The following is a 12,238-nucleotide window of genomic DNA, read 5'->3' as shown; positions in this document are numbered from 1 at the left end:
CGGAAGAGTTCAGGCCAGAAAACTCGCAGAGGACTTTGTGGACACTATAAGGACTTTGACCTTTTCTCTGAGTAGAAGGGGAGCTGTGAAAGTGTCTTGAGCGAGGAGGGACACTGTCTGACATTTTTAAAGGACCACTTGCTTCTCTGTGGGGTGGGCAAGTGTGAAGTCAGGAGACCACCCAGGAGACTGCTGTAGTCCTCCATGTGAGACAGGACAGTGGCTTGAACCTGGATGGGGGCAGTAGAGGTGTGACTACTGGCTAGATCTTGGATATATTTTGTAAGCAGAGCCAAGAGGAATTTCTTTTGATTTGGGTGTAAAGCATAACAGAGAAGAGTCAGGATGACTTCAGTTTATGAGAAGGCTGCAGGAGGAGCAGGTTTATGGAGGAAGATCTGGAGTCCAGTTTGAGGCATGTTGAATTTTAATTACCATTAGACATCTAGACGGAGAGGTAGGGTAGACAGAGAAATCTCATGAGTCTGAAGTTTGAAAGAGAGGTCTGGACTGGACATGCATGTTTAGGAGCCTTTAGCTATTGCTCCTTAAAGCCAAGTTAGTGGATGAGATCCCCAAGGAAGTGAGTGCAGAGGAGAGACGAGGACCAGGCAGAAGAGACAGATGGAGCAAAGGAAGCAGAGGGGATGACCTTTGAGTGCAGCATCCTGGAAGCCTCGGGAGGATGAATGGCAAGTGTTAGGTGGTGGAATGCCAGGCAGCTGCTCCAGGAGGCTTGGGGACAGGGAAACGGGTCTGAGGAGAGAGATTGCTGGGCTCTGTAGTCTGCAGAGAGAAAGGCCTGCAGGCTGTTCATGGTCATCTCCGGGGGATTAGTGAACTTTTGTTTTTCTGCTTTGTACATTTGTGCACTAAGGTTTGTTTTTTCCAAGTGGGCATCTATTTTTTTTTAAAGCAGGGGGAAGAAAGCCAGAGAAGGCTGAGCGTCTTTCTAAGGTCTAATTAATAGCATAGGTGTTCTCAAGAGCAGCAGCCTCTCCATGTGATCCCCGAAGAGGACCACTCCATAATTGGTGTTAGGTGGGCAGAAACCTGTTCTGCAGATAGATGGAAAGACAGGACCCGACCTGCCCAAGTAAGGCCTTTAGGAGAAAAAGGGAAGAGCGAGCCTCTGAGTAGATGCTGGCTGTGGTGCCAAGGCTGCAGGCAGCTGATAAAGAGCCATGGCTTCTGCCAACAAGCCGCGTATGTGACGTCCCAGGATAAATGAGCACAAGGGGCCGCGAAGGCTGTGTGCTGGGGTGAGCTATCAATTTTAATAATGTGGCTGAAGTGGAGCAGGATACTGGGAGCATGGAATTTAATTTAGTTATCATGAGCCTGGCTCAGAGGGCCTTGTCATACGTGATAAAAGCGCTGCCCAGATTAGCTCAGGGACGGAGAGGGGATTCCTGGAATGGCTTTTAGCGACTCACAGTGTTGACAGAGCGGAGGATGATAGTCTATGACTTTACAGCTGTGTTAGAGAGCTGTTCCTCCTGGATAGTGTATTCGATTATCTGATGGGTTTTAGGTGTTTCTGCAATAACCCACAGAATAACAGTGGAGCTTTTTGTCTGCTGCTGTGTGTAACACTGCAGTCTTGCTTGGAGAGGAGTCTCGCCTCTTTCTTTTAGACAAAATAGAATAGGCAATGAAATGGGATAATCTGCATAGCTCCTCCCACCCCCACGGTCCTGTAATTCTGTGAATAATATACAAACAGTGGGTCAGGCTCTGTTAGGATAGACAGGAGGTGTCCTAAAGGTGTCCTTTAGGAGACAGAAGTGTGGCCAGGGCACAAGAGCATTGTGTCAGATGGTGAGATACAGGCCTGTAATCTGGGAGAGAAAAGGGCCTCCTGTAATCAAATCGCTGCAAAGGAAGCTCTGCGAATGAATCCCTGGATTCGGGAGCGCCAACAAGAGGCCGAGCCTGGGAGAGAGGAGTTTCAGGGCTGAAAGCGGCAGTGACTCAAAGGAAAGCCAGGTGAAGTCGCTGCAGAGGGAAAAGTTAAAGTTGAGGCAGTTTCAGCAGAGCAGCCCTTTATCACCCTTAACCAGCAAAAAAGGGAGCCAACTGTGAGGGGAGCCAATGGGGAGTTCCAGGAAGCAGCGACCTTCCTCCTAAAGTTGAAAACTATGCAGAACAGAACAGTATTAAGCCTAGTCTGCTTGGGGTCAAGCCCTAGTTTTGCTGCTTTTCTAGATGTACAAACTTAAGAAGTAAAGTGGCTCTTGATACCTCAGTTTTCTTACCTGTAAATGGGGCTGAGAGTACCTGCCTCCTAGGGCTCTTGTGAAGATTATTCACATTAATACACGGGACTTGGTTAGAATGAGCATATAACCCTCAAAACAGCGAGGGCTCCCTGCAGTATACTCCTGGGTCTGGAAGCGGTGAAGTGACGATGGAGTTAAGGAACCCAAGTCTGAGTGCTTTGAAACTTACCTGAGTGAACCATGCTTGGCTAACCCTGGGTGAAACTGTGAAGCTGGATGAACAAATGGGGCTGCAGAGGAGGTGTCAGAGGGTGCAGGGGCAAAGGGCCCTGCTCCAGTTGTGGCCAGAGCCCCTGGGATGGGCACTTGCTTCCCCCTGGCCAAGCAGTTGCCTGGGAGCAGACACCAAAACTTGACAAGAGGATCACATTAAACAGGCTCCCTTCCTGAGACCTCTGAGCATGGGAACCTTAGGCGTATCTGAGCACAGGTGCTAGAGGGACAGAATGGTCTGGTCTTCTGGGCCATGGCCTGCTGGGAATGAGAACTTCCAGCAGAGCTGGGCCAACCCTCTTGCTGGTAGAGGAGGCCTTGGCACTTGTGGCCCTCATCTTGGGCTGGTGTCATAGAATAGTGATGATAATGTTAGGTTACATTGTATGAGATTGTTTTTTATGGGTCAAAATGGTCAAATACTGGCATTTTCATAAGGTTCAGTCTCATAAATCGTCCTCAGCACTTTTAATGTACCAGGCACTGTTCTAAATGCTTACCTGTGTTAATTCCTTTAATCTTTGAACAGTCCCACAAGGTAGACCATAATTACTACTCTCATTTTACATATGGGGAAATTGAGTCACAGTAGGATTAAGTAACGAGGTCAAGGTCACCCAGGGAGTAAGTGGTAGAGACCCGGACTCCTTGCTTACATGGTAGCTGCTCACGGGCAGGGATCTGCATCGTCTTCCTCCTCCCTCCCCCTGTCTCTCGCCCTCCATCCCTCCCACTCCACCTTCCCTTCCCGAGATTTCCCCTACCCCCTCACCACTCCTTCCTTCCTACTGACTATTGCTGCAGGATTTCTTCTCATAGAGTAAATGTTTAACAAAACTTGGTGGTTTTGAAACAGAAAAAGAAGTCCTCCAAGGTCCTCCTTTTGATCTTCCACTACTCTGGTCCCTGGGTTTTTCTCCTGTTGCCAGGAGGACCTGTGACATGCTCATGTCCTTTCCTGCTTTCCCACCCAGGGGGCTCGAAAGCACCGTGCACATGTCTCTGTGGGAAGGAGGGCTCTGAGAATCTCCTCACTGGCTGGGCACTAGTGCAGGTTGCTGGGGCAGACACCTGCTCTGGGCCTCTGCCTGTGAAGCCCTCAGCCCCACCCCCAGGCCTGAGAGAGCTGAGGGCTTTAGCGTCACCTGCCCACTAAGGGCTGAGTGTCAGGCTCAGGAAGGGCTGGGGGAGGAGGGATTCCACTCAGATCGGGTTTTTAAAAGGCTTTGTGTCTGTCTCTCTCTCTCTCTCTCTCTCTCTATTTCTATTTTGAAGTAATTTTACAATTACAGAAATGTTGCAAAAACAGTACAGAATTCCCATACACCCTACCCGTATCAACCGAATATCATGTCTTATATACAGTGCCTCAGTGAACCAGCAGCTGTGCATTGATGAAATGCTGTTAATCCTCAGGGCTGACTTGGATTTCACCAGTTTCTGTGTTAGTGTCCTTTTCCTAGACCTTATCTGGGCTAGTTCCCAGACTTTCCTTGTCTTTCATGACAAAGAAAATTCTCAAAATTTTTTAAGATTACTGATTAATTCTTTTGTAGAATGTCTCTTAATTTAGGGTTGTTTGGCATGTAGCTGTATAGTGTGAATGAATCAAAATTATACCCTTTTTTGTCATATTGGCAAAATATATTTTTTGGTGCATCTCAGTATTACAGTAATTACTTTATATGTGCCATGAGATGAAAAAAGTTGAAAATCACTGATTAGTTGGGTCGACTGGGCTTCCCCACCAAAAAGCTAACTATTTTTCTATTGGTAATTAATAAATATCTTCTGGGAGACACTTTGAGACTCTGTAGTTACCCTGTTTCCCATCATCTTTTACCAATAATTTTAACTTCTGCTAATGGTTCTTGCCTATACCAATCACTACTGTGATGTTTGCCTAATAGTGATTTTCTATATTCATCATTCCTTCCACATTCATTAATTGGCATTCTACTCTAAGGAAGAGCTGTTCCTTATCTCCCATTTCTTTATTCAAGTATTTATATCAATGTAAGATTCATGAGTATTTATTTTACTTTATGGGTTTCCCAGCACTGTCATTATTTATTCTGCTCTTCAGATTGTCCAGTTTTGGGCCTTGGGTGCCCCTTCAAGTTGGTTCTGAGTCTCTTTGACCCCATTAATATTTACGTGCTTCCTTACTTCCTGGCACCACAGGATGTTCCAGGCTTATCTTATTTTCTTCGTTCCAGCCTTGGAATTAACTGCTTCTCCAAGGAGCCCTGGTTAAGCCAGTGTTTTGCCACTAAAAAATATTTAGAGATGTCATGATTACTCTGGAAATGAGATAGTAGGAAAGCATTTATGTGAAGTTCAAGAACACTAACTGATGGTGCAGGTTAGGTCAGTGGTTGGGGGAGTGTTGGCTGGGGAGGAGCATGAGTCTTCTGGGGCACAGGGAGTGTCCCCCGTCATGATCGGGTGGTGCTTACTTACATGAAAGCATCCAGCTGTATTAACATTTGTGTAGTTACTGTATGTTATTTGCATTTGAAAGGGGTTTTTTTTGTTCTCTTTTAAAGCTGGCAGTAGAGAGCCTGATCAGAGAAGGGCACATGGTCCAGTTTGTCCCACGGCCACCATTGAAAGGTTGCAAGGAGAGTGAATGGGGGAGGAAAATGCAACAATAGTAAAACCCACCTACCAAATAGACAGCAGACTCTGTAAAAATTACCCAAATCAAAATGGATAAACACGTCCTTTTTCACAGGGAAAGGCTGAAGAGTACATGATTGTATTGAATACTTGAATTTTGGTAGTGAGGATCTTGATATTATTGGCAAGTTAGGGGTCTGAAGGGCAAAGTGTGACCACTAGGAATCAGGGCTGATAGTCACAGAGCTAATCAGCTGTGGCTGTGCTGGAGGTTGTGACTCTGAGTGTGTTAGGGACAGGAGCAGTAATGGTGGGCCGCCTTCCACCATTACTGGGTGGCTAAAGGGAAGCTTTAGTGGTGGTCAGATAGAGCGATGTTGGCCTTGGAATGAGCACCTTAGTTCATAGTCAGCAGGGCCTCCGTGCACAGTTGTGCACTGCTGAGAGAAGTGGGGCTCCTCTCCCCCAGCTGTGGGCCTGAAGGCTTTCAGGGCTCTTGTGGGTCCTAAAAGGAGAAGGCAGCAAGCAAAGGGGACCCTCCAGGAAACTAGGCTGAGCCTGTGAGAGCTGAGAGGCTGGCCTGCCCCCCTCTGATGCAAGACTGTACCAGAAGCAAGACCTCAGTGCTTGCCCCGGGCCCACACTTTTTAGGTACTTCCTGATGGTGAGCTACAGGAGAGGGCATCGTAGCTGTGGCCAGCCTGACAGAGGACTGCCCTGTAACTGCTGAAGGGGCAGGAGGTTGAGTTGTGGGGAGACAGGAGGCAGAGAGAAGGTAGTGTGGCTGGAGTGTCAGAAGAGGTGAGGGGCAAATGCTGGCTGCTCTGGACTGGTCTGGAGAGAAGACCATGGGGAGGAAATTGAGCCTGATTCTAAAACAGAGGGAAAATTTTACCCCCTTCTTTTGTCACATCAACAGCCCTAGCCCTAAAGCCTGGCCCTGTGATGTCTGGGCCTGCCCTGCCAGCTCTTTGGAAACGGAAGGAGGGGGGATGCCTTGGTCCCACCCCAAAATCCAGCTGAGTCTCAGGGGTGTACATTCCAGTGTTCAATAACAAAGTCACAGCAATCAGAGTGGACTTGCAGCTTCTGCCCTCTGGCCAAGGCTAAGCCTGGAATGTTAAAGAGAGTGGGGAATCCACAGAATTAGGTCACTGGAAAACATGTCTTTATTCCTAACACCCTGAGTACACCATTGAAGCAGGCATGGAAGTCAGACTTTGAGGGAGACTTCCCCATGTCAAACCCAGAAGGACAGGAAATCTGAGAGAGTTCTGTGAGTGAGTATGGCAGGCCCTGTGGTCAGTACACCACCACAGAATACAACCAAACAAAAGGAGCGGCTGGGACTGAGAAGGGAAATACCTCCAAAAGTCAAGAACCCAGTGCATGTTCAGAGCACAAGCTATGGCAAATTGTGGGCACTTAGGAAAACTGCCCATGAAATTTGTACCAGGGGTCTGCCATGGTGGGGTGGGGGTGGCCTCCTGGAGAATGCTTACCTGCTCTTCTTTGAGCACTGGGGGAGTGGCTGTGACCATGGGTGAAGAGGACCAGCCAATCCCTGGCAGTGCTGGTGCATGCACAAGATCTTTGATCTGCTTTGCTCCATTGATGACCCAGAGCATCCACTGACACCAAAAGAACTGAATGTAGTAGAGCAAGGCCAGGGTCAAGTGAGCAAGCCAAGATCACAGTGGCCAGTGCCTTCACATCCACCATCCTCACTGCAGCATGGCTACCCTTATTGGCCCACCTATCAAGATCATCAAGGCCCATGAAGGTCAAGCTTCTGCAAAATCTTCCCCAGTGTTTTAAGATGCACATTATCCAGGGACCATTGTCTCTGAGCATGCAGTGAACAAGAAGCTTATGGATAAGGGCCAGGTGGCAGCTGCCCTCAAGAATGGCCATCTGCTAGAGGTCACGGATGTGCCTGTTGGCCCTCTCTGAAGCAGGCTGCAGTCCCTAGCCCCGCCTAAGACTCATCGCCTTGTTTTCTTGAATCACTGATAATGAGAAACTAACATTTTGCATTTTATAATAAATCCCTAATATATATGTATATATATGTATGTATGTATGTATGTATGTATGTATGTATAGATCGGAAATAAAAATATTTTTATTTTTATAATATATTGGTCACATGAGAAGGAAATATTCTTGTATGTAAAACAATGTAATGTAAATGGATATTTAAGACAGTTGTCTGTGGAAGTCAAGCTTAAAAATACCAAGATACACAAAACACGAGGCTTTAAGTATGTATTTTCCTCTCCACTCCCTTCTGAAATTTCACTAAAGTGATGACACAATAATGATGATAAATGAAAACACATAGGAACAGAGAATGGAAAGTGAGACTACAAAAGACAAGAAAGCCAATATTTTTCTTAAATGTACGGGATTAGAAGTATGAGTGTAAGGAAGAGAAACTAAAATATAAGAGCTTTCAGAGAAGGTAACTACATAACAAGAAGCCACTAACTATTGTCAGAGAATACTGAAGAAGATCCAGATGTTCTCCCTGCACCAGTGAACAAAGGGGCAAAGTTTGGGGCTAAAAAGAGAGGGTTAATTTAAAGTCTCTATATGGAGCAGCTGGAAATCCTTATGCCCCGACTGCCCTACATTTCCTGAGCTATTCTCCTCCCTCAAATCTACCCTGGCAGGAAACAGGGAATATTCGTGTCTGGTAGGATTAGAAGGTCACAAGTTTGTAATCATCAATATAGTAATCGAGTCCTGGCTAACATAGCTCAGTGGATTGAGCACAGGCCTGCGAACCACACGATCTCGGTTCGATTCCCAGTCAGGGCACATGCCTCGGTTGCGGGCCAGTTCCCAGCAGGAGACTCACGAGAGGCAACCATACATTGATACTTCTCTCCTTCTCCTTCCCTTCCCCTCTAAAGAGAAATAAATAAAATCTTAAAAATATATATATATAGTACAGAATAAAGAAACCCCCCAGATACCCTGGAAACTATTTGACTGTAACAATGCGTCCAGGAAAAGTGTGTGCCCAAATCAGAACAGGCACCTGAGCCAATGCCTGGTCACCCTACAGTCTAAAGTCACTTTGGGACACATCTGTGAGGGCCAGAAGAGCCAGGAACCTCACAGAGATGCCAGAGCAGGTGCCAACAAGGCCTCAGGTGTTTCAGGTGATTTCAAGGGGACTGCAAGGACCAATAATAAACATTCCTTTAACTATATAGAATGGGAACTGACAGGTCGTTGGGACCAGCTGATGACCCTAAACCAAAGCAGCAGCCAGTCTCAGAATCCTTTGCTTTCATCTTACTGAAGAAGACTTGGCGAGATTCCCACTCTGAAAGTGTCTTTTGTAGCAGACAGTTAATAAATGAAACAGTGCTAAGCCGTGGGCTATTCCAGGCATAAATAACAAACTAAATGTAAATACATCCCTTGAAGTGGATGGCATCCACCCACCACTTCTGCAGGAACTCAAGAGTGGGATCATGGAATGTTGCCTAAATGCAGGTCCTGTCCTCACAGATATCCAGATCCAGTAAATTGCCAGTTTGAATCCTGCCCAGAGAGGTTCGGAGAGGGCCCTGGGAACGGAAAATCTTCAGAAAGCAGGCTGGTGTGAGAAAGGACATGATTCCTCGACATGTAAACAAAATGAGCCATCAAGGGGTCTCAACATGGCTTTCTCTGAGGGGGAACTTGCCAAATGCACTAGGTACTTTGACGCTAGGGAAATCATACAGAAGCTTGGCTTTCAAAAAGTTTAAATGAAGGACACGTGTTTGAAAATTGAAATCAGAGGAATTGTTTTGCTACCTCACTGATTCTCAAAACAGGAAGGATTTGTTTTAAAGTAGATTTGACTAAGAAGAAATTTTTACATGCCTGAATACACTTTACATTCACAAAGAATGTTCTAGTATTGCTAAGTGACTCTACACACAGTATCCTATTTAGTAATATATATTTGATGTGGCCGTAAGTTCTTTTGCTGTCAGTTAGTATACATGCTGTCTTTGGTTGTGCTTGGCTCTTTTCACTGAGTAAAATTAACCAGTTCTTCCAGATTTCCTTCAAACAGCCTCTCCTATGACTTCTTTTCCTTCCTTCTACATTATGCCCCAGGTTTCTTCTCACTCCAAGGCAGGCAGTGTGAAGAATATGGTTATGAGTACAAGTTCTCACTCATAGATTGCCTGGGTTCAAATCCCAGCCCAGCAGTCCTTAGTGACCATGGGCAAGTTCCTTAATCTCTGTGCCTCAACTTCAACTGTAAAATGGACCCAATATGTATCTCATAGTGGGCATGACAATGAAAAGTGTTAATCCAGAGTACATGTGAAGCATCTAGGGCTCTGTCTGGTATGCAGTGAGTGCTGAATAAATGATACTACCATTATAATGGTTATTATCTCTGATCTTTCCCTCTTCATTAATTGTTCGATCTATTGGACATTCTGTAACGGATTTTCCCTGTATCTTTTCCTTACCAAAGCCCCTTTGCCTATTACCTACTACCCCTTCTTCTCCCTTTGCTCCTTATCTAATTGTCTTCTCCCCACCCCACCCCTCCCCATTCGTGCGCAGCTCAAATTCCTCCTCCACCATAGTTCTTTTCCTTTGTGATCTGTGGATTCTCAGCAGGTACCTCTGCCAGGCCCTGTTCTTCTATTTCAACCATTTCCAGCTTTTGTTCTCAGACAGCCATCGCCTCTTTGCATTGATTTGGAACCCTCTCTTTTGCTTGCCCCACAAGCTGTCTTCCCACAACTGCCGTGTCTCATTTAACCGTACGTCCTGCTTAGTGCTCCTAGGAGCTGGCTTTGGAACAACTGTTCATTCTCTGCCCAGACAGTGTCTCTTCTCTACCTCTAGATAAAAGCACCTGATCTGTGCCTAACACCTTCTTCTCTCAGCTGTGAACATTCAGTTTCTACCTCTTTATCTCTTTCTCAAATGTATCAATGAATTGGGCAGGTTTTCCATTGTTACAGCACTACAATGGGGGATGCATTCCTAGGCATAGCCACCAGGTGGCAGAGTGGTTCCTCACTCCTAAACCTCATTGACCTCAGGGAAGGTGGGGATGATAACTTGGCCAAAGGTAGAATTATTTCTAAGCTTCTGGGAAGTTTCTAGCAAGGCTAGAAAAATTGGAAATTACAGGTAGATCCGTCCCAGCAAAGAATATTCTCTTCTAGAAAGATCACCCCTTTCTTGCTGTTTAAAAAAAATCAATTGTATGTGTATGTACCATTATAGAAAAATTAGAAAATACCATTATGTAGAAAGAAAATTAGGAACCTGAAATCTTACCACACAAAGGTGATGCATTTCCTCCCACACACTTTAATATGCAATTTTATATGATTAAACACATATTGTATGTATGTAACTATTAATGGAAGCATTTTGCATACTTCATTTTGTAACCTCTATCACTTTACAAAATACAGTAGATGTTCTACAGTGTCAAAAAGCATAGGCACACACCATTTCCCCCACTTTTGTATTCTATACATTCTTCATGAGTACATGCTTGTGCAAAAAATTTTTAAGACATTAAAATAACAACTTGGCCGCAGGATATTTCGTGGGACATCTATGGGTTTCCTTCCTTGAGAGCCTGAGTGTGCTTTTATTCCATCAAGAGTTTTTTAGTACTTCTAGTAGTAACCCCAAACCTGGTTGCCTGTTGGAATCGATGGAGACGTTTGTGAAAGGTGTGGGTTGCCAGATCCCATCTCAAGTCTTTAGAATCCAAAACTCCAGGAATGTGGCTTAGACCCATGCGTTTCTAAGAGTTCCTGTGATTGATTAACTTCCTGCATCCTGGTTTGAACCAGGGGCTGTGATGGCAAATGGGATGATCAGTTGAAGCCTTACGGGGCTCACTGAGTCTTCAGGGCCCTGAAATCTTATGTTCTAGAGGAGTCTAAGCAAATACTATGCCTTCAGCTCCTCTTCTCTGGAAGGCAGGGGCTGGTTCTGAGTTAATGAGGTATGTCCTCAAGAAGCAGGATAGCAACTTGACCTTACCCAGTGAGTTTACCAAAAGTGGAAAGAGAAAGTTTTCCAATTAATGTTTAAGTTAAAAGTTAATATTGGTGTTAATGTGGACCCTTGAGTGTTCTACTAGACTCTGAAGGGAAGTGTGAGTTCTCGTTATCTGTGGTGTGGATCAAGAGAAGGGCAAGTTACAGAAAGAGCAAGGGACTTGAACCTAGTGTCCATATTTAAAGTTAGGAGAACCCTGGGTGTGGATGGAAAAAATGATTAGTTTTATTTTCAGTGACCCCTAATTCAAAATTAGCGTCTTCTACAATAATGAGTGGAGGCAGCAAGGCACAGCAATGTCAGTAGTGCCTGTCTTTGTCAGAAATTGTGAGGTGTTCATCACTACTTTGAAATTACAGTAGTTATTTAGTCTGCCATTAGAGCTTGTTATAGAATATATTAATGAGTACATACATTGTAATATCACATTGGTTTTAAAAATATTTTTATAATTATATTTCAACTTAACTGGACTCCTTTGTGATTCTGTGTATTTTATTTTATACATTTTAAATACATTTTAAATAATGTATTTAAAATCATTATTCTGAGACAGCCAGAGTCTGAGGTACAAAAAAAGGTGAAGACCTCTTTAATAGAGTCTGCCAAAGTTAGAATAAAAGTTGACTCCCTGAGGAGGGTGCTGGCAAAAAAAGATGATACCTTTTCCAGTTTGGGTGGTGGGGAGCATTTGGGGAGAGGCACAGGAAGCAGAAGAGGAGTCAAAGGGGTCAGAGGTCAGGGAGTTCATGGGGGAGGGTATTCAAGGACAACATTTATTTTAAATGACGGGGAGAGATTGAGTAGATAGAAAAGCACATAGACTAGTTGCTTTTTCTTTTTAATATATTTTACTGGTTATGCTATTACAGTTGTCCCATTTTCCCCCCTTCACTCCCCTCCACCCTGCACACCCTCTCATACCCACATTTTCCCCCTTTAGTTCATGTCTATAGGTCATACATATAAGTTCTTTGGCTTCTACATTTCCATTACTGTTCTTACCCTCCCCGTCTATTTTCTGTCTACCACCTACGCTACTTATTCTCTGTACCTTCTCCCTC

At 44.9% G+C, this 12,238-nt stretch overlaps 1 protein-coding gene across 2 annotated transcripts in view; it reads left to right on the top strand.

The window, feature by feature from the left end:
* Positions 1-12,238, top strand: part of TBC1D22B (TBC1 domain family member 22B) — an 81,190-nt gene that overhangs the window by 59,969 nt on the left and 8,983 nt on the right. The gene's annotated exons all lie outside the window — the stretch shown is intronic.

Source organism: Sturnira hondurensis, unplaced genomic scaffold (genome assembly GCF_014824575.4).
Source record: "Sturnira hondurensis isolate 20B ecotype Veracruz unplaced genomic scaffold, ASM1482457v3 Scaffold0014430, whole genome shotgun sequence".
Classification (NCBI taxonomy): Eukaryota; Metazoa; Chordata; class Mammalia; order Chiroptera; family Phyllostomidae; genus Sturnira; species Sturnira hondurensis.
The sequence above is the reverse complement of the archived record's forward strand: the minus strand, read 5'-3'. Positions and strand labels throughout refer to the sequence as shown.